Raw genomic sequence first — 27,515 nt, forward strand, 5'->3', positions numbered from 1 at the left:
AAAATTAGAGCGTAATTTCGATTGTATGGGAGCGGCTTTTTTGTGGCGGGTTCGTGAGACTTAAAAATCATCTCGAAAATCATTGATAAGTATAATTTAGCTCGTATAATGGTTCCCATTATGTATGGAGATTGGTTGTAACAAGATAAACAGTGTCAGGACTAAATCAAATCGCGCTTCCATTTTGACAGACTATAAATATTTCACGCTCATATCCAAAGAAAGGTTTGGATAGTAAAATCGCCCATGTTGCGTGGGGAATAAAGTATATATTTCTATAAAGTGGTTTAATCTGATATGAGGTTTGGAAAGTAAGCTGTTTATCAAAACATCGCGGTGGTACACCACGCGATGGTAACTGGATTGCTAACGTTTGCGTTATGAATCGTCCTTTAACAAAATTCGTCGTAGCTTGATATTTTTCACATCATTAGTGATAATATGGTTGCCAGAAATATGAAAAGCAATCTTGAGGCTTTTCTCTAGTAGGTAACTTCATCGGTTCGAAACATGATTGGACAACTTTTGCTCGATATAAAAAAAAAAACATACAGGTCTAAAATGCACTATTAAACATTTGTAACTATTTTTGCACACGAGCTATTGACATGAAAATGCGTAAAAACAGTTAGACCAAGATAAGTCTGCAACGATTTGGATAGCACACACAGTGCAAGTGTTAAACGTTAATATTGTATTAAAATTATGGCGTACTGCGTATGCTATCAAAATCGTACACACTCATCTTGATCTAACTGTACCATTTTCGCCAGTCAGCTAAAATATCCGTAAAGGTGGCCACTGACGAGCCTTCCAACAGTCCAAATAGCGTGGCTGCAATCCAAAATCGGTCCCTGAATGTCAAAAACGTACAATGTTTAATATTAGGATGCCGTCCATTTGGATGAATCCATTGTAACGGTATCCATTTGGAAGACTCGTCAGTGGCCTGCTTAATCCGAAAATCACAGATATACTCTAGCCTTCAGAATTGCGTAAAATTTGCATGTTACAACATCAGGATCTTTCCTTTTTTGTTCCCATAAATCTGTGTACACATCTGCTGTCATCATAAAATTGCTTTCTCCCGTTTTATTGCTTGTAAAGTTTGCTTTATATGGTTGAATCACAAAACCGTTTGGTACTACATTCTTCTAAAACAATATAATAATAAATATTCTTTATTGCATCACAAAAGAGAACAAAAATTGAAAACAAATTTACAATGTAAATAAAGGTAGGAACAGGCGGTCTTATCGCTGTAATAACTTCTTTTTATCTTAATTTTGAAGTTACTGGGACTTATTCATACTTACTGTTAGTTTCTTACAATTTATGCCAGGAGACTTATCCAGGTGAGGCACTTGAATTTTTATAAAAAATTGCCTCAATCTAAATATTATTATTATTAAACATTTTAAGAACGGGTTACTCACGTATTTTAAGTCAAAAAACGCCGTTCTTAATATGCCTGAGTCTCACGGAAGTATTTGTTATGAAAATTATTATTTTCTAGATGATAGTTATTGGAGTCCTGATAAAAAAACCTCAGCAAATTCCCCGGACTCCTCCTAAATGCGATCTTATAAAAAGCAAAATTAAGAAACACAGTCAGCTTTCACATCGTCTTGCAATTAAAGACGTCTGAAAGCGAACCGTAACTCGACTTATTTAATTAATATTTCATCAAAGCGCAGGAGAGTTAATCAAGGGAATGAAAGCTAGCAGCCCACGGTGCAAAGCCACACTGCCGTATTCGAACTTCAAGATATTCCCAAGAGACGACACGTACTAGATCCATTCTAGATACGTTATAGTTTAGATATCAAGTAGTTCTCTTTTGCAGCGCAATTCGGGCAACCAATTTCACTTTTACCTTACATAGAGTAAGATATCTATTAGATATGAATTGGATCTCCAAGTCATATCCTTTGGAAATCGTTTAAGAGTATCTCTAGACTAGAATCGCGCAAATGTCAAATTTGACAGGTTAGATCTTAAACATATCGTTATCGTATGTTGGTGATGTCTAAAAGATATCTAATAGATGTCTATTTTAAAATCCGAATCGGGCCCTGTGGGAATAGGCTGTGTAGGTGCCCGTGTAAATGCTGTAATATTTAGGTACCTACTCTGCCCTCCTAGGTAAGTTAAAACTCAGTAATTTAAGAGGGGTCGTAAAGCCAGGAAATAAGAAATAAACAAAAGATTAGGCGCGTCGCGCTAAACTTCCAAAAAGCTTTCAACGGAATAGAAGATTACACGATCGCGTGGGTTTTGACGTTTTTCCTCAATATCTCTAAAAATATACTGCCGTCTGGCTATACAGATACCTCGGGTATATAATGAGCTATTTTAGGGCTATCCGCAGATGGTCTAGAACGCAAAATGACTAGTGTGTTGTTTTGCCCAAATCGCAATTAGTCTACATCGCAAACGGTCTAGAACGCAAAATGCCCACTTTTTATATCACCACGATTTACATAGGTAGGTTAGGTTCGTTAGGTATCTTCAAATGGCCGAAGGCCAAACAGCACAGAATAGGAGCCCCGCGACAGCGGGGCTCCGTCAACATCCCTATATTATAGTTGAGATAAAACGGAAAAAATAATGTGGGCATTTTGCGTTCTAGACCGTTTGCGATGTAGACTAATTGCGATTTAGGCAAAACAACACACTAGTCATTTTGTATTCCAGACCATCTGCGGTGCGGATAACCCCTATTTTATACTTAAATTATACTGTTATGGTATGCAGGGTAACGAATTCGCCCTTGATTTAAATGTCTAAAAAATTAAATATAAACTACAAAATTTTAAAATCTTAATCTGAAAATGCTATTATCATGTTCATTTGTTTTTGATATACTTATCGTCTTTTAGCTTAAGAGGGCATACTCTTAGAAAATATTTTGAGTGCCGGAACTAATCCTGACAAAATTGCAACGAGTGTAAGATTTTTTATCACAATGCGTACCAACTACCCCACCACATCACGACACCACTACATTAAGCCACACAGAGCCACGTTGGCGTATCCAAGGTCGTTTCTCAAAAAGTTGGCACCGCCACCTGTAAATAGGTTTATGTTAGAACTTTTTTTTCGTTATGTACAATTTTTATATATAAATAATTTGGCCAAGCCCGAGATAGCTCGAGGCATTTAGTGTTCCGTACGGCTACCATCAGTTTGGCATTGACATAAACGCTACCGTGAACGTAATTTACTTTCTATGCATCTCGCTCGTACTGACATATTAGTGCGAAAGAGATATATAATTACGTTCACGATAACGTACCGGTCGCATCGTTACATTTTACAGGGGTTGTTTCCTGTTTTTAGGATACCGTATTCAATTAGGTACCCTATAGGAACCCATATAGTTTCGCAACCCTTGTAATTTTTACTACATATTTAATATATCATTAATTCTGAGACAAAATTTGTTTGTGGTGGCTGAAAAAACTTTCAACAACATATGTAAATATGGAATTCGGAATATTACTAAAAAAAATGGAGACAGGCGGTATCAGGGACACAGGCGCTATGGTTGACGTGAAAAGTGGTGTAGACAGCTAATGCGAAAGCCGAAGGCCGAGCTCCGCGTAGGGCCGAAGGCCCGAAGCGTCCAGAATGTCAGTGCTTAAACAAAGAACAACAGTACAAGTGTCTAAGTGCGAAGGCAGAGCTTTAGCAAAATGTCAGTGCCTTAGCACAGAGCAATAGTACAAGTGTCTAAATGCGAAGGCCAAAGGCCGAGCTCCGCGTGCACAGAGCAATAGTACAAGTGTCTAAATGCGTAGGCCAAAGGCCGAGCTCCGCGTAGGGCCGAAGGCCCGAAGCGTCCAGGATGTCAGTGCTTTAACACAGAACAATAGTACAAGTGTCTAAATGCGAAAGCCGAAGGCCGAGCTCCGCGTAGGGCCGAAGGCCCGAAGGGTCCAGGATGTTAGTACTTAAACACAGAACAATAGTATAAGATAAATGACTAAGTGCGAAGGCCGAAGGCCGAGCTCCGCGTAGGGCAGAAGGCCCGAAGCGACCAGGATGTCAGTGCTTTAACACAATAATATTACAAGTGTGTAAATGCGAAGGCCGAAGGCCGAGCTCCGCGTAGGGCCGAAGGCCCGAAGCGTACAGCCTGTCAGTTCTGTGTTTAACCACTGACATCTTGCAGGCTTCGGCCCTACGCGGAGCTCAGCCTTCGGCCTTCGCATTTAGACACTTGTACTAATGACCTGTGTTTAGAACTGACCTCCTGGATGCTTGGGGCTTTCGGCCCAACGCGACTTCAGCCTTTGGATCTTGCGATTTAGACACTTGTACTTTAAAATCAAGGCCCCAACGTTGCCTGTTCTCTTTGACGGCGCAGCAACTAGTATCATTTCTCTCTCCTCGCTCTTTTAAAAATGCCGTTTGTCTAAAAAGGACAACCATACTGTTGACAAGATGGACTTCAAATCAAGGTGTTATCGTTTTAGGTGAAACCAGGTTGTGTATGTGTGCGTAAAAACGTATATGTGTGCTCTTGCGTAGGGATGTGAAAACTCGATTTTAATAATGTTATATATCGATAAACGCTACACAGCGGAATCAAAGAATAAATAATAGTACTAGGTACAGAAGACTCACTCTCTAACAAAACGCGTCTGTCACGATCAGCACAGATATGGCCGCTGGATGGCGACAGCGCCACGCGCAGCTTATGGCAAACCCCAAAATTGGGGTCGAACGGATGTACTTTTAGCTACCTGTAGCAAAGCGGAGTGAGCCACGCCCACTCCTGGCGGAACGAAAAAGCGATTAATTGAAGCTTCAATATCTTCGTTAAACCTAAACATAATTGAAATGCTAATGGATAATGAATATATTATGATATAATAAAATAATTCAATTATTGCGGAACACATATTTTAGTAGGTATTTATGTATTTTAATTAAATAATAGCTGAACTTTCCCTTGGTTCCCTGCTGGGGCGTGACGTGACGATAAAATTGTGATCTGATAACCACAATAAACGATAAAAGTGTTTTTGTTCATTTTAGGTATCGTTAAACCTTTGAAGTAAAATTAAAATTGCAAGAAATGTCGATAGTTTATCGACATGGCTACAGCAAGGTGGGCCACATTGTTAATCGTACACTAAACAAAAGTGGTAACAGTAACAGCTCGCTTAGACGTAATCTTTGTATATTATATATCTATGTTTAAAATACTTGGAAAAGTTACGGGAGGCAAGCGTCTGTCGGACGCTTCGGACCTTCGAATCGGTCCTACGCAGAGCTCAGCCTTCCGAATATTGTGTATATTGTTTCGACGAATCAGATACTCTCAATAAAATCTATAGATGAGGCCATAGCTGTAAATAAATATTAAATGACTTTATTATCTCTATACGCTTTATAAAATCTATGTCTCATATTGTGAAAAAAAAAACACAACGACAGTGAAGAATGGAATTCTTAATTTGAATTTTTCATATTTTTGAGATACCTAGTCCATTGGTTGGAAAGCCCGTTCGAAATTTAAACTTTATTTGCAATACAATAAGGTTGTATTTTGTAGATCTCTCTCATACTTATAGTAGGCTATTCAGATAAAATGAAATATCCCACAAAAATAAGCAAGCAGAATTAAACTTTGTGTCAAAGACATAAGTCATAAATTTCAATGCCAAAGTTTTAACTAAGGATCTTTCTCATTAAAGCTACTCTGCCTAATATGAAATGACCAGTGTAAGCATTAGTTAGCTAGCCCTAAGCAACCAAAGACCAGGCTCCAGTTGAAAAACTAATAAAGATAAAGTTAAGCTGATAATTTTCCCGCCGTCTCCATGCTTCTTTAAGTTGGGTATTGACTGGTCAGCTGCCTATTAGCTATAGTTTTCGCGAAAATCGCCAGGACAGAGGTGAAAATTTTTGTATGAAAACTTGCAACTTTAAATGCATTTTTTGACGAAACTATTGCAGTCTAAAATGAAGTCAAAATCAGTCCATCGACTCAATTTTTTGCAAGCTTTCTAATGGTACCCCACACGATTCTTACAAATGAAAAAAGTTTCAGCCTACCCCTCTCAACCCCCTAAATTTCCCCCTTTAATAAGAAATAAGCAGTTTTGACTTATTTACAATATGAGTGGTGGTAATTGCTATAACTGTTCCAAATTTTAGGTATCTATGTCAAACGGTCTCTGAGAAAAACGTATTTAACTGATTTTCAAGACCGAAGTGATCCCATAAGTGTTCCGTAAACAAAGTTTTGTACGGAACACTAAAAATTAACACATATTTAGAGAGACTTTTTACACAGAGGCCTAATACTTTGAAAAAGATTTAATAAATATTGATTATAAAAAAAAATATTGTAACTACGTTTATCCGTTAACCTGCCGTGTCCCAATGCGAGGTACTGATGTTCCGAGCTATGAAAACCACACAAATTATTAACTTAATTTAACGTCATTACCGTATTTTATTAACATATATCCTTAACTTTTAAAGTATTACTATCGCATAACAATATTATACTTATATTTTAAGTTATTTGGCTTCAAAGTTTGTCCAAGGCAATTCTTAACAGTCACCTGGCGCGTCACGTTCACGACGATTGTATAACCCCCACCGCACCTTTCCTGTCTCACTCCGCACGAGCTGAAGCCGTCACTCATCAGCTATCACCTGGTAGGACGAAGACGTGGTTATTGTGCTTCGCAAATAAAACACAAACGACAAAGTATCGGAAATTGGAGTTTGTAATGGGTAAGTACTCTTTATCCTGGAGTCGATATCTTGCTAATTATGTAACCTATCGCATTACTATCAAGATATGTAACGTAAACAATAGTTTAGTTTTATATGCCTAAGTTCTCACTTCTGCCGCCAGTTACGTAAGCACGGCGGAGTTTGTATTTATGTACACAATAGTTTAGATGTATTGCTAAGAGATGACCTATGTAAGTATTCCATGGAGATGCATATTGAAATAGCTGCCATTCAATTAATTGAAATTAATTTAATTGTAATATGTATTTATCGTTCCAATACTGAGGGCGATTTTACTATATTTTTTAATCAATTAGAGTTATTGCTTAGCTCAATAATCAACGAAAATGCTCATATATCTTGATTATGGGTGATGTAAATATCGACCTATTGCAAGCCACGAAGAGGAAACGTGAATTACTGGGTCTTTTGGATTTATTTAACCTTAAGTCGCACGTAAACTTTCCAACGAGAGTTCAGGGTACATCCAAAACGTGTTTAGACCACGGCTATACTGATTTAATGAAGGATCAATTGAAAGCATACCCAATTGATCGTGCGATTAGTGATCATCTTGCAGTATGTGTCGAAATATATATCCCAGATAAGAATCACCGCCCTAGCTATTGTTTAAGGCGGCTACTGACTCAAAATAAACTATTCACATTTTTAGGTTCAATTGGACACATTGACTGGCTTAATTTTGCGCACGAGTATGCTGATTTCGATAATATAATGACGGCATTCGCAAATAAGTTCAACTGTTACTTTCCACTAAAAAAAGTCGCAATTGTAGCTAAAGAAAAATCATGGTGTGACAGTAAGACAAACGAAAGTAAAAACTTTGTTCAATTTTTGTCCATGCTGCGGAGGTTTTACCCAGAAAACAAAGAACTGCACAATTTATATCTCTCTAGTAAATGCAAGCACGACGGTTTGCTTAAAAGGGTAAAAAGAGAATACCTAAACCAATCGATTGCTAATGCACCAAACACTTCCAGGTCCCTTTGGCGTATGATCAAATCACAAACAAACAAGGGGTGGCGGGGGGGAGGCGCGCTGAGTGTGCTGCGGCATGCAGTATGCGGCCCAACTGGCTCGGACACTCAACTTGCTGAATCCCTCAACGCGTACTACATATCTGTCGTGCGTGATACGCCACAGAGACCTGAGATTGCAAATGCAATGAATCATTTGCGAATGAACGTCCCAGGTGTCGCGAAGACAATGTTTCTTGTGCCATTCACAGTTGGGGAACTCATAGCAATAATAAAAAAGATAAAGCCTAAGGGCACTAAAGATATACAGGGTGTAATTGTTTACGTGATACAAAATATGTTTTTCTAACTCCATAAACAACTAGCAATTGAATGCTCCTACTCTCGTTGAAATCAGACAATTTTATTTTTAATTTTTTTAATTTTTTTCGTGATATTTTTTGTACTTTTAAAGGATATTATGATATTAAAACAGCTTTATAAGATATTTAAAATGTAAAGTGAACTAAATTACTTTTCAAAGTAGCATAAATCACAGAAAATGTTTAATGACTTGTGATTTACGCTACTTTGAAAAGTAATTTAGTTCACTTTACATTTTAAAGCTGTTTTAATATCATAATATCCTTTAAAAGTACAAAAAATATCACGAAAAAAAATAAAAAAATTAAAAATAAAATTGTCTGATTTCAACGAGAGTAGGAGCATTCAATTGCTAGTTGTTTATGGAGTTAGAAAAACATATTTTGTATCACGTAAAAAATTACACCCTGTATATGGTCTCCCGACTCATATATTGCGTAGTCTTCCAGCTAATTTTTTGTATGCATTGTGCTATTTATTTAATAAGTCCGCGTGTAACGGTAATTATCCTGTCTCTCTAAAGAAAATAAAGGTAACACCTGTTTACAAAGGAAAGGGCTCCCAGAAAGAACAAAAATGTTACAGGCCTATATCGATTGTTCCGGCTGTGTCGAAAATGTTTGAGATGGGACTGTGTAATCGACTAACAAAATTATTAATTATGAACAAGTCACTCTGTGAACAGCAGTACGCCTACCAAACCGGTAAATCCACGACCGGTGCCGCTCGACTATTGTTGCGAACGCTGTTGGACAAACTGGAAAATAGGAAGCGCGTAGCTGCTGTTTTCTTTGATTTATCACGAGCTTTCGATCTAGTCGACCACAGTCTCATCGCGAGCAAGTTGAGCCATTACGGCGTCCGTGGAATTGCTCAGAAGGTCATTATGTCATTCTTGAGTGACAGGGAGCAATCTACGGATGTTAATAATGAACGATCGAGTCTAAACCCGATAGGTGACAGATCTGTGCCCCAGGGATCAAATATAGGAAATAATATATTTCTTATCCTCATGAACGACCTTCCCTTTCACTCGCCTATTGTGGATTTTATGATGTACGCAGACGACATCTGTGCCATTGTGAATGCAGAGAGCAGGGACCAGCTGCTAAGAAATGTTCAGTCTGTCATTCTGCGCCTCTCGGATTGGTTCACTGTAAACGGAATGATACTAAATCTTGAAAAAACTAGTATTACAGAATTTAACTTGAAGCGGAGCACAGATGCCGCTGCCACTTCAGACTCGGTACTCGTACAAAATACTCCAGTCACTTTTGTTATGCATGCTAAGTTCTTGGGTTTTACTCTGGACTCCGGTCTGCAATGGCAGGAACATATTGACAGGATATGCAGCAAACTCAACTCGGCCTACTATATAATATCTCGGCTTATGCCTATCCTGTCTAAGGAGAACCTAATGATAGCCTATCATGCATACTGTCATTCTGTTCTGTCGTATGGAGTAGATTTATGGGGCCTGGCTGCTGACAGGGACAGACCATTCCTCATACAAAAGAAAATTATAAGGAAAATGGCACGGGTGGCCCCTGACGCGCCAGCTCGTCATTTATTTATGGACTTCCATATTCTAACGTTACCTTCTATGTTAATTCTAGAGGTAGTTAAATATGTTAGGCTAAATTTAGAAAAGTTTCCGAGGAAAATATGGACAAGCAACCGCTTCCAGGACCAGAGGCGACACGACCTAGATCTGCCGAAACATAGATTAAGAAAATCTGCTCTCTGCTTACACATACTAGGACCTAAACTTTATAATAAGATCCCAACGAGTATAAAAAACGTTCGCACCAACTTAGGATTTATATTAAAACTGAAGTCGTTTTTAATCCAAAAGGCCTATTATTCCGTTGCTGAATTCTTGGATGAATAGCTCGACGATAACTATTATTTTTAAATTTTTATGACATTCTGAGAATTTTATTGTTGTATATTTCTTTTTGTATTAATGTATTTATGTTTGACTTCCATCTCGCATACCTATGTACCTAATTATAAGATAACACTGACAATGTATGATTAATACAAATAAAATGAATATGAATAATAATATAATATGAATATGAATAAGTATGGAGTTCATCAAGCTAATACATTTTGTGTATTCGCGATATAACTGCCATTTTCCCCATCACCTGCATATCGTCCACCTGGCTAAAACTGCCAGGTGGATGAGATTTTGCGGCAGGTTAATGTCACTGATACCACAACTAATACTCGTAACTATATAATTATATAGCGGTTATATCGCTTTTGTGTGTTAATTTAGGAATAAAAACTATCCTGTCTGTTAAAGCTGCATATTATTGAAATTTTTGTACTTTTGTCTTAAGTCTCGTTAACCTGTCCAAAAAAGCCAGGTGAATGATGCAATGGCAGGTGAATGAAGCGTCATTCACTTGCCATATGACAGGTGATCGATAACTATTTAAAATCCACGTTACATATACTCAAACTAGATTTGTGATGTCCCACGAGAAAAGGTACCTTATGAGGGTTTTTAGTTTTAGACATATATGTGACCTCCCACGGAAAAGGTACCTTATGGCGGTTGGCGCTTACGCTATTATTAACGCCGCTCCAATATTATTGCGGCGCTATGCGACGTAAGCGCCAGCCGCCATAAGGTACCTTTTGCCGTGGAACGTCACATATTAAAATGTTTTGTAAAAAGTATAAGTATATGCAGATTGGTCCCGTTCTTGTCAAAACCCAGTTCTGATGATGGAATCTATGAAGAATCGAGGGAACTCCTCAAATCTTAAAGGCATACATATAGTGATTTTTGTGTTTTTATTTACAAATCAAGCATATACATTCACAAAAGTGACATTGGATGAAGTGGAACTGCTGATGAAGATCAGAACGGAACTCTTCAACGACGCATAGTTCACGTTTGGCGATTTGTCCTCTTCGTTATGTTTGTTTAGCAAGATAAGTTTTTAAGCTGCATTTTTGTCAATCTCGAGTTCTGATGATGGGATCCATGAGGAATCGAGGGAACTCCTCAAATCTTAAAGGCATGCGTATAGTGACTTTTGGATTTTCATCAGAAAATCAAGCATTTTAATTAAAAACTGTCGCATTTGATGAAGTGGAACTGCTGATGATGATCAAAACAGAACTCTTCAACGATGCATAGTACACGTTTGGCGATTTAGATTTTGACTTGGATTGGGACTGGGGCTGGGACCCGGACCCAGACTCGGGCCCGGACTCGGACCCGGACTGTGACTCGGACCCGGACCTAGACTCAAACCCGGAGTCGGACCTGGACCTGGATCCCGGCTCTTATCTGAACCTGAACCCGGACCTGACCTGACCTGACCTTGCACCAAACCTGAGTTCCACTAGGTACTGCGAGGGTTCAACATCAGCTCTATCTTGGGTACTGCGCTCCCAAGTGCTCATCAAGACGTGTCGAATGACCAAAACAGCATGTGTCTATGTTGCATCAAACCTGAGTTCCAGTAGGTACTGCGAGGGTTCAGCCTCAGCTCTATCTTGGGTACTGCTTTCCCAAGTGCTCATCAAGACGTGACGAATGACCAAAACAGCGTGTGTCTATGTTGCACCAAACCTGAGTTCCACTAGGTACTGCGAGGGTTCAGCATCAGCTCTATCTTAGTAACCACTTTTCCAAGTGTTCATCAAGACGTGTTGGATGACCAAAACAGCGTGTGTCTATGTTGCACCAAACCTGAGTTCCACTAGGTACTGCGAGGGTTCTTCATCAGCTCTATCTTGGGTACTGCTTTCCCAAGTGCTCATCAAGACGTGTCGAATGACCAAAACAGCATGTGTCTATGTTGCATCAAACCTGAGTTCCAGTAGGTACTGCGAGGGTTCATCATCAGCTCTATCTTGGGTACTGCTTTCCCAAGTACTCATCAAGACGTGTCGAATGACCAAAACAGCGTGTGTCTATGTTGCACTAAACCTGAGTTCCACTAGGTACTGCGAGGGTTCAGCATCAGCTCTATCTTAGTAACCACTTTTCCAATTGTTCATCAAGACGTGTTGGATGACCAAAACAGCGTGTGTCTATGTTGCACCAAACTTGAGTTCCACTAGGTGCTGCGAGGGTTCAGCATCAGCTCTATCTTGGGTACTGCTCTCCCAAGTGCTCATCAAGACGTGTTGGATGACCAAAACAGCATGTGTCTATGTTACATCAAACCTGAGTTCCAGTAGGTACTGCGAGGGTTCATCATCAGCTCTATCTTGGGTACTGCTCTCCCAAGTCCTCATCAAGACGTGTCGAATGACCAAAACAAAGTGTGTCTATGTTGCACCAAACCTGAGTTCCACTAGGTACTGCGCGGGTTCAGCATCAGCTCTATCTTGGGTACCACTTTTCCAAGTGCTCATCAAGACGTATTGGATGACTAAAGTAGCGTGTGTCTATGTTGCACCAAACCTGAGTTCCACTAGGTGCTGCGAGGGTTCAGCATCAGCTCTATCTTGGGTACTGCCCTCCCAAGTCCTTATCAAGACGTGTCGACTGACCAAAACAGCGTGTGTCTATGTTGCATCAAACCTGAGTTCCAGTAGGTACTGCGAGGGTTCAGCATCAGCTCTATCTTGGGTACTGCACTTCCAAGTGCTCATCAAGACGTGTTGGATGACCAAAACAGCGTGTGTCTATGTTGCACCAAACCTGAGTTCCACTAGGTATTGCCAGGGTGAATAGACAGCAAGATTGAATGTTTACTTATTCACAGAAACTTGTTGTTAAATTGGTAATCGAATCGAAGGTGAAGTGGGTCAGAATCCAAAATTTTAATCATCGTGGTGGACAATAAGTTCCCTTTTTATCGAAGATGACACATTTTTCGATTATTTTTAGAAGGCATTGAAATGATGTTGTGGACAGGTGGATGACACTCATTACAGGTGAATGATGACAAGAAACCAGGTTAACGGCAACGGACACAGGTTAATGACGCCTCTCGATAACCTGTCAATATTTTCATTGGAATTTGTACTTATTTCTCGATAACCTGCTTCTACTATCGATAACCTGGAGACAAAATATCTTTCACCTGCCCTTGATATCATTCACCTGAATTTCAAACGCCTATATCTTCTAAACTAATTGAAGGAATTGCTTCCCTTCCACATTTTCTAATAGTTTAAGTTGCCTTTTAACGATCCCAATAAAAAAAAATGCGAAAATGCAAAATTTTTGAAAAACATAAATTTTAACCTGGCGGTGCCAACTTTTTGAGAAACGACCCCAAACGTTTTTCTAAATAAGTAGGTACCTGTGTGCACATAACCACAATAAAAATGTCACTACAGTCTACCTACGAGTACTATCAATCGTGAAACTATCCAGTAATTATAGTCCGCAGTCACAATTTCCGCCTAACTTAATCATCCATTGCCACAATGCACCGAATAACGAAGCTAACTATCGAAAGGTACAATACAACAATGGGCCATTGTGAATCGAATCCAGACACCTCCACAATGGGATAAAGCCTTTTATCTACTCGTCGACTATAATTCTTGAATTAAGATTTCATATACCAAACTTCAATTGGGTATTTTTAATGTGTGGGCTCCCAACTCAACTATAATATTCATTACGATACAGTTTAGTCAACTATAATGAAATAGACCAATCACAGCTCTCCGCGATCAACAGGACGAAACAAAAGCATAGCTCAAATTAATTATTTATTTTAGGTTGTATAGTAGAAACAATTGGTTCATAAGTCAGAAGCGAGCATGTGACACCCTTAAAATAGCAACATCCATAGACTACGAAAACCACTTAGTGTTGCTTGTTAGTCTCCATAGGCTACGGTGGCCAAAATCGAGAAAACAACTGTCTAAAAATTTAATTTAGCGCGGAGCAAGTACCAGGGCCTCATGAGTTACGAGAAGGTGTCGTTGACCAACGCGCCGGGCGCAGCGCCGGGGGCGCGTACCAGTATTAAGGTATCGCGGCTGCTTGCGTATCTTAGCTGTGAATACTTTTGGTTTAATTTGTTTGTATGATTCTACTAGTTTAAAGTATTATTTTTTTGGCTCGTAGATAAAGTATTGTATACAATAGTGATATAATCAAGCTTTTCAATCTCGTACCTAACTTAGGCAACTCAGCAAGCTTCGTTGCCTAAACACGGTACTCGACTGAAAAGCTCTCTATTATATCACGATTGTATAAAATACTATTAGAGCATCGCGGAATTATTTCGAACTAGCTAGTTCTTTTGTGGTATTTTTAGCTTAGAAAAATTGAGTTGAACTAGCTTTGGAACACTAAATTTGAATATGAAGCAACAATTTTGATGATTCATAACCATATTTGTACTGACTCGGGACATGAACACTATTGATGTTTATTTTTAGGGTTCCGTACCCAAAGGGTAAAACGGGACCCTATTACTAAGACTTCGCTGTCCGTCCGTCCGTCCGTCTGTCACCAGGCTGTATCTTACGAACCGTGATAGCTAGACAGTTGAAATTTTCACAGATGATGTATTTCTGTTGCCGCTATAACAACAAATACTAAAAACAGAATAAAATAAAGATTTTAATGGGGCTCCCATACAACAAACGTGATTTTTGACCAAAGTTAAGCAACGTCGTCGGGAGTGGTCAGTACTTGGATGGGTGACCGTTTTCTTTTTGCATTTTTTTTGTTTTTTTTTGCATTATGGTACGGAACCCTTCGTGCGCGAGTCCGACTCGCACTTGCCCGGTTTTTCAAGTTTATTGACGTCTATTTATGCATTTGCTTATTGTATATCCTGTATTACTGTAAATAGATTCAATATCATGTCTATAGTTCGTTTTTTTAGCATTAGAAAGAACTTCGTAGAAGTTCGCTTGTGTTTCTAAATCTGGCACTTTTAGCGGTAACAATTTGAAGTAAATTATATGTATTGACCATGCTACATTAGATAATTCGATAATTATTAACAATAAACGAGCCTGATAAAAACTGCACGCTTGCTTCTGCGGAGTTCTTTCTAATGCTAAAAAAAACGAACTATAATATCGAGCCCATAGACTTATAATATATAGAGACGGTGTCTCAGCGACCTGTCACTGTTGCCACTTTTGTTTAGTGTACGATTAACAATTTAACACCACCTTGCTGTAGCCATGTCGATAAAGTCATATCGATAAACTATCGACATTTCTTACAATTTTAATTTTACTTCAATGGTTTGACGATATCTAAAATGAACAAAAACGCTTTTATTCTTTATTGTGGTTATTAGATCACAATTTTATCGTCATATGTTATATCGATTCATTCAGCAGCAGCAGCAGGGAACCAAGGGAAAGTTCAGATATTTAATTAAAATACCGCAATAATTGAAATATTTTATTATATTCTAATATATTTATTATTCATTAGCATTTCAATTATGTATATGTTTAACGAAGATATTGAAGCTTCAATTAATAGCTATTTCGTTCCGCTGTGTAGCGTTTATCGATATATAACATGAATAAAATCGACTTTTCACATCCCTAAAAGAGCACACAGTATACACATTTTTACGCACACATATACAGCCTGGATGCATCAAAAAAGGCAACACTTGATTTGAAGTTCACCTTGTCAACAGTATCGTTGTCCTTTTTTGACAAATGGCATTTTAAAAGAGCGAGGAGAGAGAAATGCTGAGAAATGCTGCGCCGTCAAAGAGAACAGAAAACGTAGGGGCCTTGATCGAGCCACTTTAATACTGACAATCATTTTAGTGTTCGTGCCCCGAGTTAGCACAGGTAATGTTCATACAAACAAACCAGTGTTTCAAAAACAACTTAACAATAATTTCAGCCTATATACCTACGTCCCACAGCTGGGCACAGGCGTCCTCTCATGCCCGAGAAGGCTTGGGCTATAGTCCGCACGCTAGCCCAATGCGGATTGGGGACTTCACGTACCTATACCTTTGAATTTCTTCTTCGCAGGTTTCCTCACGATGATTTCCTTCACCAAAAAGCTAGTGGTAAATATCACAATTATTAAATGATATTTCGTACATAAGTTTCGAAAAACTCATTGGTACGAGCCAGCCAAAATATTTCGATTTATCCATAATTGAGAATAAAAAGGTTCGACTTTCGATGTAATCGTTTATCCTTGTCACAAATTTGACATCTCAATTTATTCCGAAAACAATAATAGACTCAAACAAAAAACGCTCAAATTCGACAAACATTGTTCACTCAAACAAGATTAAATAAAATTATTTACGTTTCCGTACAAAATGTAACAAATTTCAAAGCACATTTGTTGACATTAAAACGTAGAATCGTAAACGTAGACGTAGAAACGTAAAACGTTGGCACAAGATTAAATTAAATTAATCGATATAACAGACGTCCTCGTTTAGCCGATTTGCATAATCGCAATCGATTTTCTGATTTACATGTTAATTTCTGATAATACATTTATCACAAATGTATATAGCTAGTTAAGAACTAGTTAGCGGCCATATTTAATGCAAAATGGCTTTAGCTCACCGTTCAATCTAGATGTATATGTTACCGTTTTTATTAATGAAAACGCGTTTTCCCTAGTTAAAACTCATCTTCCGTAGCGCTTTGGTAAGAATTTTTCACTCATTTAGTTAAAACTAGTTTTGATTACGAAAAGCGCGTTAATACTAGTGAAAACTAGCTTACCTTAAGATTAACGAAGCTGAGCGAGCGAAGCTAATGTGGCGCTGCAAAGGCAGCGGCCGGTAAACGCCGGAACCGAATCTATGATAGGTATTGATTTAAGATAATTAAAAAACCGGGCAAGTGCGAGTCGGACTCACGCAAATAATGCAAAAAAAAAAACAAAAAAAAGCAAAAAAAAAACGGTCACCCATCCAAGTACTGACCCCTCCCGACGTTGCTTAACTTTGGTCAAAAATCACGTTTGTTGTATGGGAGCCCCATTAAAATCTTTATTTTATTCTGTTTTTAGTATTTGTTGTTATAGCGGCAACAGAAATACATCATCTGTGAAAATTTCAACTGTCTAGCTATCACGGTTCGTGAGATACAGCCTGGTGACAGACGGACGGACGGACAGCGAAGTCTTAGTAATAGGGTCCCGTTTTACCCTTTGGGTACGGAACCCTAAAAATAGACAGAGACGGACCATAAGACCTTTTCAACTCCTTTGGTACGGAACCCTAAAAATATAAATTTTATTACTTAATGACACGGTGTTCCATGTAAGTCACTCACTGAAAAATTCAAAGATAAAATAAGAATTGTGGAAATAAGGTTAGAAGAAAAAGTAAGTAATAATGATCACGATTCTTAAAAAAAATTTTGGAAAACAAGCCTATTTGCAGATGCAGCAAATTTAACATTTACTTTATCTTCGACTTCCACTTTTTCCCCTCCTTATCGTAAATTTTCACTTGCCCTCGTGAAAAGCCGTTTGATTGTCCCACTTTGCGGTGTTCCAGCAAGCATTCGCAATATTTAATGAGCCTATTTCAATTGCAATTGTGCTCGTGCAATGCATTTAATCCTTGAAAAGCAACACGTGGAAAAGCTTTTGTGCACAAAACAAAGCATTACCGAGCTAATATTTGCGACTTCGTACTAACAAGATTATAGTACAATTTGTGCCCAGGAAAATGAGTTTTATCACCGTTTGCTTAAAACTCATTGTCTCAAAACAAATGATGTCATGAACCTTTTGAAAATTAAATTTATTATGAAAGGTTTTCTTCAGTGGACAATAAAGTTTATAACAATCTAAACAATAGTTCTTTTGTCAAAATATTCGTTTGAACAGGGAACGTAAGGTTCCAGGACTTGCATTGAAGGTTCATATAAAAGACATAATGAATACTGAAAAACCGGCCAAGTGCGAGTCAGACTCGCGCACGAAGGGTTCCGTACCAAGCAAAAATCCGCAATAGTCAAACGGGGTGAATTGACTGAGTGTTATCGGGGAAGCGTGTGGGTATATACGTTTTTATATCATATTGAAAGAAATCCTATTAGAATGTATGGTTACCAAACAAGGAAAACGATATGTCACATCATAATAACAAGCGAAGTTGGGAGTTGCAAAAAGTTGATGCAAGAACTGGGCAAAAACGTGATATTTCGTGAGCATATTTTTCTCTGGGTTTTATTCCAGTACGTTAGCAAATGCAAGCGAGTCGTACAATCGGGCTAACCACTTGTACTCACATTCGGCGAAGTTAAAAAATAATTACTGTCCCATAGTCAGACATATTTGAATTTTTCCTGGTAAACACATGTGATCGACAAAAAGAAATATCGATATGTTTGTTATGAATGAAAGAATGAAAATCTTTATTTCAGGCAACTAGTGGCCCATACATAAATACCTTAAAACTAGCATACATATTATAAAAATATATTTTAAAACTAAACACTACAAATCACATTATGGCTGCGATGCATTACGCAACCCCGCAGTGTCAGGGAGCCGGCCGCGGAATCGCCGAAACTTGACACCCTTCGGCCAAAACTCCTCCTTGGTGAAGGTCGCTAGATGATCAGTCGGAACGCTCACCACAAACGAATTAAAATTCGCATTATGGATGTTATCATAACGTTATAGATAATTTCCAATATTGTTAACGAAGATAGCTACCGCAAAATGCCTAAATATGTACAACGAGCTTGCGGAAAACGAAATTCGCAAATCGCAGGGATTTTTCTCTTTTACTTCAATGAAGGCGTAATTAGAGTGACAAAGAAAGATACCAGCAATTCGCAAACTTAGATTTTCTCGGTTATAGCCCTGTTTACTATTCGGACTCGTATATCGATTTTATAGATGCCTACGTCACAGTTACACAGATTGACGGCGCAATTCGAGTAATGATTTAGATGTTCACTAGATATCAAATAGTAAAGATATGTGACGTTCCATGGCAAAAGGTACCTTATGGCGGCTGGCGCTTACGCTATTATTAACGCCGCTTCAATATTCAGCCGCGGCAATGGTACCTTTTGCAGTGGAACGTCACATGTCTTTACTATTTCATATGTAATGAATCTCTAATTCATTTCCCGAATCGCGCCATGATTCGACTCACTTGTGCTCACAGAGCAAAGCGTAATATCTGATCTCGTTCCAACTTTTGATCACATCCATGTCGATAAATCGGCATAACAGGAAAATGTACCTGTAACTATGTTTTTCTCATACACTTATATGTATTAAGTATCTATCTAGGTACTTGTATTTTTGTTTCTTCTAGCTGGCCCGTAATAATGGCATAAGAAGAGAGATACAAGTAATTATTATAATAAAGGAAAAAATGGAAAAATTTACGATTTAATTTTTTCCTTTAATATAAAATCTCGCGCTCGAGAGGAGGCCTGTGCCCAGCAGTGGGACGTATATAGGCTGAGATGATGATGATGATGATAAAATTTGGAATATCGCTCGCAGACGTATCTGCTTGTAAAAAAAATGAAAAAGTAATTATTATATGATTTATATGTGAAAATATGATATCTTCGTCCTTACAACATATGTCTCATTATAGTCATTATACATTTAAATTGATATCATATATTTAAGTACAATAGAAAACCTTAATCTTTTACACCCTGTATACTTAGGGCATATTGAAAATTCCTGGATTGATCACTTAGAAAAAACAAGTCTTCTCAATCAGACGTAGGAATCCGCGGGGCAAATTGTGAATTAAGACTTTATATTTGTGCACTTATAATATGGTAGGACTAATTATTAATTAATTCTTCCTCGCGTTTTCCCGGCGTTCTGCCACGGCTCATGGGAGCCTGGGGTCCGCTTGACAACTAATCCAATGATTTGACGTAGGCACTAGTTTTACGAAACCGATTGCCATCTGATCTTTCAACCCAGAGGGTAAACCAGGCCTTATTGGGATTAGACTAATTACAACAACAAAATAGTTAAAAATTTGTTTTTAATTGCCTAGTCGTTTTAAAGCAGCCTAAATTTTGTTGTAATTAGTACCATAAGTGCCAAACATAAAGTCTTAATTCACAATTTGCCCCGCGGCACTATGTCTGCTTCTCATATATCAAAATCCAGAAACTTTCAGTCTGGCCCACGTATAAATGACGGTTTGGCAATCACGTACAACTAGCTTCATCATTTTTCACCATCGCAATCGATCAACTTCACAAACACTTGTCAAAGTATTTTTCGACCGATTGGAGCATAGACTAGGAATCGGCAACCGACGATGCCAAAAATGCGGGGGTGATGCGCGAGACGAGGTGAGCGAAGTCCCCTGCCGTGATTGGTCCGTTCAAAGACACGGACGTCACACAAACACGCGTATTCGGGAAACGAGATAATCACAAGATCTAGAGACGATATAGAGATCAACTAGATTTACATTAGATATCGACTAGATGTGACTTGGATATCTAAGTCATAACTTGTCGAAATCGTTCAAGAGGACCTCCAGAATCGCGGAAACGTCAAATTTGACATAACTAACTTACAAATGACTATATCTTCTCGATATCGTATCTTATTCATCTCTAGATGATCTCTAGTGTTAAAGTTAGAATAGGGCCGGATGACACTTTCGAATCGAACATGGAGTAAGATTACCGTATGCGTGGTAGAGGGGGTAGCGCGACAATGCTCAGTCTGGAGGATGTCTTGTCTGTGGACCGGAGCTATTGCTGCAGAACAAAACGTGGTAGATGATATTTTTATTCAATGTTCCTTTGCGAAACCTATCCAAAGTTCCAAACTACACAATCATATAAGTAAGTAGTCGACAGACTGGCAGTTCGGTTGACATTTTCCAATTCTCTTCTTCTTAGCGTTGTCCCGGCTGAGGTCAGCTTAGCAACTAATCCCAGGAATTGGCGTAGGCATTAATTTTTACGTATTTCCTTTAAGTAAAATGAGCTAACTTTTCCCATCCCGTATTCTTGTTACAGATCTCTAGGTCACTTTACACCGGATCGTCAGAAAACTAATTCACGCAAGTAGGTATAAGTGAGAATCTGAGAATACAAAGTCACCGTGGCTGACGGGACGGATAATCTAGCGACATTTGTCAATTTCGAATTGCAAACCGATCGATTTTAGGGATATGTTGTGGAAGGATCGTATAATATAATTCATATCTATAAATTCCATACCTAATCATTTCAGAACGAGAAACTAAAATCAGAACCGAGCTCCATAAAATTCACTCCAACTTCTTGTCGTGTACCTGTAGGTACGGGTGTCTTTTGACATGTGTTCTTAATTGGTTGGTTCTTAATCATATTAAAGGTACTTAATTGAATTGAATTGTAAAGGAGAGTACTTAGTAAAACTAATATAAATTTGCTCGCGGACTATTCAGGTACGTAGGTTGTTCCATAAGTCTTGCAAAAGTGTAACTTCTTATTAAGCTTTTTCAAAATAAAAACCATCACTGTTAATACACTTATATATGCGTTCAAACCATGTATCAAACATGATCTTCCACCGCTCCTCTGTGACAGTGGCGCAGGCTTCATCCCATGCACTCACTAGCTCGTCATCAGTTGCAAACCGTCGTCCTTTTAACTAGCTTTTGATCAGCGGGAAGAGACCAAAATCGCACGGTACAAGGTCGGGGCTATAAGAAGGGTGGTCCAGCACAGTAAGCCCCGATTGCTCCAAAAACTCCTTAGTTCTGATCGCTCAATGACCAGGAGCGTTATCATGGTGGAAGTGCCAACTGCCCAGATGAGGGACCCAGAGAGAACATTAACTTTTTAACTTTTAGGTCTTGGTGTAAAATTGAATTAAGTGTTGATTCACTAATGTGGAGAATCTCCTCAATCTGTCTGCACGTAATTCGCCTATTAATAGTTATCAGTTTTCTAACAGTGTCTATGTTTTCTTGGGTCCTGCTTGTAATGGGTCGTCCCGGTTTTTCGTCGTCGTCTAAATTATAGTTGCCTCTTTGAAATTCCTTGTACCACCTGAATACGGTAGAAAGGGAAGGGCACTCTTTACCAAAGGCACCGAACATTTCCTCGTGGCACTCTTGGTAAGATAATCCACGTTTGAAATTATAATAGAAAATCACTGTACTCGCGGTTACCGAGAAAAGCCATTTTCACAATTGTTTCGATCTATTTAACAAATATCACTGCTGGCAGGCTCAACAAACACATCATGTAAGAACTTGTAATTAGTGGCAGATAACCATACGCTCAGGCATACATGTCAAAGCTTATTAGATTCCTTCCATTGCAAGACTTATGGAACAGCCTACGTATATTGTACATGTATACCGTAGTATATACAGTTTTTTTTTCAATTCTATGCCAGTTTTTCGTAAATTTAAAATTTTTACTAGCATAGTAGTAAAAAAACCATGGCCAATTTTGTTTTTCTAAGCATGAGAAGATAGCAAATGACTCAACCTATCTGCCGTTTTAATTTGGCAAACGATGTACCAAACACCCTGTATATATCTCGATACGTATATCTCGAGGTTCAAAAACATAGGATTTTCCAAAAACTTACTCGCCCAAGCAGTATTATCGCCGTGGCCAACGGGGCGGATAAATAGACATTTTGTCAATTTCAAATCGGAGACCGATCATTTTTCGGGCTATTTTAAGGGCCTTAGGTAAGATTGAGACGGATGGAGGATAATTGCAAATGTTTTTCGTTTTCTTTTCACCTTCTCCTTCCAGATTCTGGAAATGGAATCTTTATTTTGAGTTTTCATCATAAACCTTTTACTCACCTAGCCTACAATATAGTAGGTAGTTAGGTACATTACATTTGTGTAGTCGTGAAATTATTTATTTAGAAGTTCGGAATTTTGACTACTTAGTCACATTGCTATATATAATTCAGCGGTCGGCAACCAATGGCCCGCGAGCCTCCCTGGGTTGTATGTAGGTAATATTGACAAATGACAATGTCTGATAAAGTCATAATTATTAACAAAGTGCGACCCGCGTCCACTTCGTTGACTGATATAATTACAAAAATAAGGCTCTGCTCTGTTCAATAGAGAATCGAGTCGACATGGGTGTCACAAACAACCCTCTCTAAACTCTTTCATTCAATAGATATCATATCACCAATATCCAATCAAAACCTAAATCAAAACACAAAAAAGTCGATGGAGCACTGATATTTAAAATGATTTATGAATCACACCGCTCTCACAACCGTATGGGAACATACTTATCAATGCAGCCATAGAACATATGAAACATAATTCTAGTGCTCTAACCCTATGTTAATAAGGGTTAAAATTTACTCAACGTTGTTGGAGTAGATGGAGATTTTAATTGGTAGGTGACATGAACGTTTTTAATTAGCCAAAGCGCCTGAAGTCGTTCTCTTTGTACGTCGATTCCGTGATTGGATGTTTGTGCAGTGATTTATTCAATTCATCCTGATATGGTAGCGATTGAGCGATTTTTAAATTGGATTGGATATCGATGTTTGAAATCTCGCCGCTTACAGATTCGAATAGGCGTCGGTGACCGTCTTAATAAAGTTAGAATCCAATTACAGATTTCAGTTGAAGCAGTCAATCATTCCTTTACATTCATTTGAAAATATAACATTAATTTACAAATAACATTAACCGTAGAAATCGAGGGATTAGGCGATAATCGTAACTGAATTTTATGCCGTATTGGTAATGAATGTGGCACGCTTATTATATTTCATTTTTAGTGTTCCGTACAAAACTTTGTTTACGGAACACTTATGGGATCACTTCGGTCTTGCAAATCAGTTAAATACGTTTTTCTCAGAGACCGTTTGACATAGATACCTAAAATTTGGAACAGTTATAGCAATTACCACCACTCATATTGTGAATAAGTCAAAACTGCTTATTTCTTATTAAAGGGGGAAATTTAGGGGGTTGAGAGGGGTAGGCTGAAACTTTTTTCATTTGTAAGAATCGTGTGGGGTACCATTAGAAAGCTTGCAAAAAATTGAGTCGATGGACTGATTTTGACTTCATTTTAGACTGCAATAGTTTCGTCAAAAAATGCATTTAAAGTTGCAAGTTTTCATACAAAAATTTTCACCTCTGTCCTGGCGATTTTCGCGAAAACTATAGCTAACAGGCAGCTGACCAGTCAATACCCAACTTAAAGAAGCATGGAGACGGCGGGAAAATTATCAGCTTAACTTTATCTTTATTAGTTTTTCAACTGCAGCTTGACCTTTGGTTGCTTAGGGCTAGCTAACTGATGCTTACACTGGTCAATTCATATTAGGCGAGAAACATCCTTAGTTAAAACTTTGGCATTGAAATTTATGACTAATGTCTTTGACATAAAGTTTAATTCTGCTTGCTTATTTTTGTGGGATATTTAATTTTATCTTAATAGCCTACTATAAGTATGAGAGAGATCTACAAAATACGACCTTATTATATTGCAAATAAGTTTCAATTTCGAACGGGCTTTCCAAGCAATGGACTAGCATCTCAAAAATCTGAAAAATTCAAATTAAGAATTCCGTTCTTGACTGTCGTTGTGTTTTTTTTTCCACAATAGGACACATAGAGTTAGTAAGGCGTATAGAGATAATAAAGTCATTTAATATTTATGAACAGCTTTGGCCTCATGTATAGATTTTATTGAGAGTATCTGATTCGTCGAAACAATATACACAATATTCCTTTTCATTAAGTACCATTACATTTCTGTATTAATTGTATAATTATAATATCTATTAATTATATTCAGTACTTATGTATATTTTTGAACGGATCGGTGAGCAACAAGATTCAGGGCTATAACCGCGAAAATAGAAGTTCGCAAATTGCGAGCATTTTTCTCTGTCACTCTAATTACGCCTTCATTGGAGTAAAAGAGAAAGATCCCCGCAAATTGCGAATTTCGGTTTACGCGGTAGCCCCTCAGTCCTGTTACGAGAAAATAATTTTGGAAGACATTAATAAATAGTACCTATATGACAGTTAAATATCACAGTTTTTTAGAAACAAAGGTAAAATTGACGAAATATTTAAAGTAAGCCGATCTTGTTTTTTAGCAGTTCTAAATAATATTAAAGTCTATATATATGGCATAGAACTAGAAACAAAATCAAATAAAAAAAAATAATGAGTTCTAAATTCAAATTGAAGGAGTTATGTTACATTTTAAGGTATTATAGGCCAAGCGCGCACCACGATATAAATTTTTGCGACACGATTTTAGAATCGCGCTGTAATATATCGCAGAAAATTCACTGCGCGCACTGCGATGAAAATGAAAAAGTCGACCAGTCGCTTGTCATGAAACGTGTCTTTAATATGCGATTGCTGTATGACTGGTGATCCCCGTCTATTTCCATAATTAAATGGTCAACATCTAGCGTCTCATTTTGAGACTCCATTGGAGGTGCAGGTGCCGAGATGTTGGGGTTTGGAGAGCGAAATGCCGACTGAGGTCCGGCCGGGGTGCGATTTTATTATCATAGTGCGCGCGGGGCCATACAACTCCGCATGCTGCAATTCACTTTGCGACAATCGCGTCGCGAACAATTGCGGAAAAATGTGACAAATCACAATTTAAAAATCGCTGCGATTTTTTTGTCGCATATGCGCGCACTAACATATAAACACATACGTTGCATTTCTGCGACAAAATTATCGCAGGACAAAAAATCGTGGTGCGCGCTTGGCCTTACTCTAAATTATTATAATACATCAAGCATTCGCGAGATGCTCGACTTCGGTATTCAAACACAAAGCAATAGTACAAGAATCTAACTAAATGCAAAGGCCGAAGGAGCGATTCGAAGATCCGAAGCGTCCGACAGACGCGCGCCTCCCGTAACTTTTCCAAGTATTTTTAAGTACAAGTGTCTAAGTCGCAAAATCCAAAGGCTGAAGTCGCATTGGGCCGAAAGTCCGAAGCATCCAGGAGGTCAGTTCTAAACACAGGTAATTAATACAAGTGTCTAAATGCGAAGGCCGGAGGCCGAGCTCCGCGTAGGCCCGAAGGCCCGACGCCTGCAAGATGTCAGTGGTTAAACACAGAACTGACAGCCTGGACGCTTCGGGCCTTCGGCCCTACGCGGAGCTCGGCCTTCGGCCTTCGCATTTAGATACTTATACTATTGTTCTGTGTTTAAGTACTAACATCCTGGACGCTTCGGGCCTTCGGCCCTACGCGGAGCTCGGCCTTCGGCTTTCGCATTTAGACACTTGTACTATTGTTCTGTGTTAAAGCACTGACATCCTGGACGCTTCGGGCCTTCGGGCTACGCGGAGGTCGGCCTTTGGCCTTCACATTTAGACACTTGTACTATTGCTCTGTGCTAAAGCGATGACATTTTGCTAAAGCTCGGCCTTCGGCCTTCGCACTTAGACACTTTGTACTATTGTTCTGTGTGTGTAGTTGAATACGGTACCCTAAAAACAGGCAAACAACCTCTGTAAAATGTAACGATGCGAGCGGTACGGCTACCATCAGTTTGGCATTGACATAAACGCTACCGTGGGCGTGTACGTAATTTACTTTCTATGCATCTCGCTCGTACTGACATATTAGTGCGAAAGAGATATACCTATAGGAAGTAAATTACGTTCACGATATCGTTTATGTCAATGCCAAACTGATGGTAGCCGTACGGAACACTAAATGCCTCGAGCTATCTCGGACTTGGCCAAATTATTTTTTTGTGATAAGGAGATTTATAAATATATAAATATTATAGGACATTCTTACTTTCTTACACAGATTGACTTACCACAGTAAGCTAAGAAGACATTTACTATAAAAAAATAGTATGATTTAGATTTAGATTTAGATTTATTTATTTCATAATATTAAATTACAATATAAATGTATATATGTAATATATGTATATATGTAATATAATAGTATGTAATAGAAGTATGAAAACAATCAAACTTCATGACTGCAGAATGCCCGTAAATTTACTTAATTCAAAATATTTGTCATTGATTTTCGAACACACTTTTTAACAGACACTTCTAAAATTAAAAAAGACAACTTAATTCAGTAACGCATTTTGAAACACGATTATTTTCCTAAAATGAAAGAACGCAGTTTTACTCTCTTTCGAAAGTATTAATAGGTAGTTCCAGTACCTACTTTCAAAATATCCCCATGATTTGGTGCTCTAGTTGCAATTTTCTACTGTTTTATGTACATAAATAAAGATATACATACATCTTCATGGATTTATTTATAAAATTAATATAATGTTTCCTTAAAATACTAATTTCTGTAACATTGTAAATGTAATTTACGTAAACTTCTTAATATTAAAATTAATAATATTTATGGCGCCCAACGCGGGGCTATTAGATTTGGCGCCCAATAAAAAATCTGAGTATAATTTTACTATTCCTATGGAAGTAAAACCTCAAAAGTGATCGTATGTTGGATTTG

The sequence above is a fragment of the Cydia fagiglandana genome, chromosome 14 (genome assembly GCF_963556715.1).
Source record: "Cydia fagiglandana chromosome 14, ilCydFagi1.1, whole genome shotgun sequence".
In the NCBI taxonomy this organism is placed as follows: domain Eukaryota; kingdom Metazoa; phylum Arthropoda; class Insecta; order Lepidoptera; family Tortricidae; genus Cydia; species Cydia fagiglandana.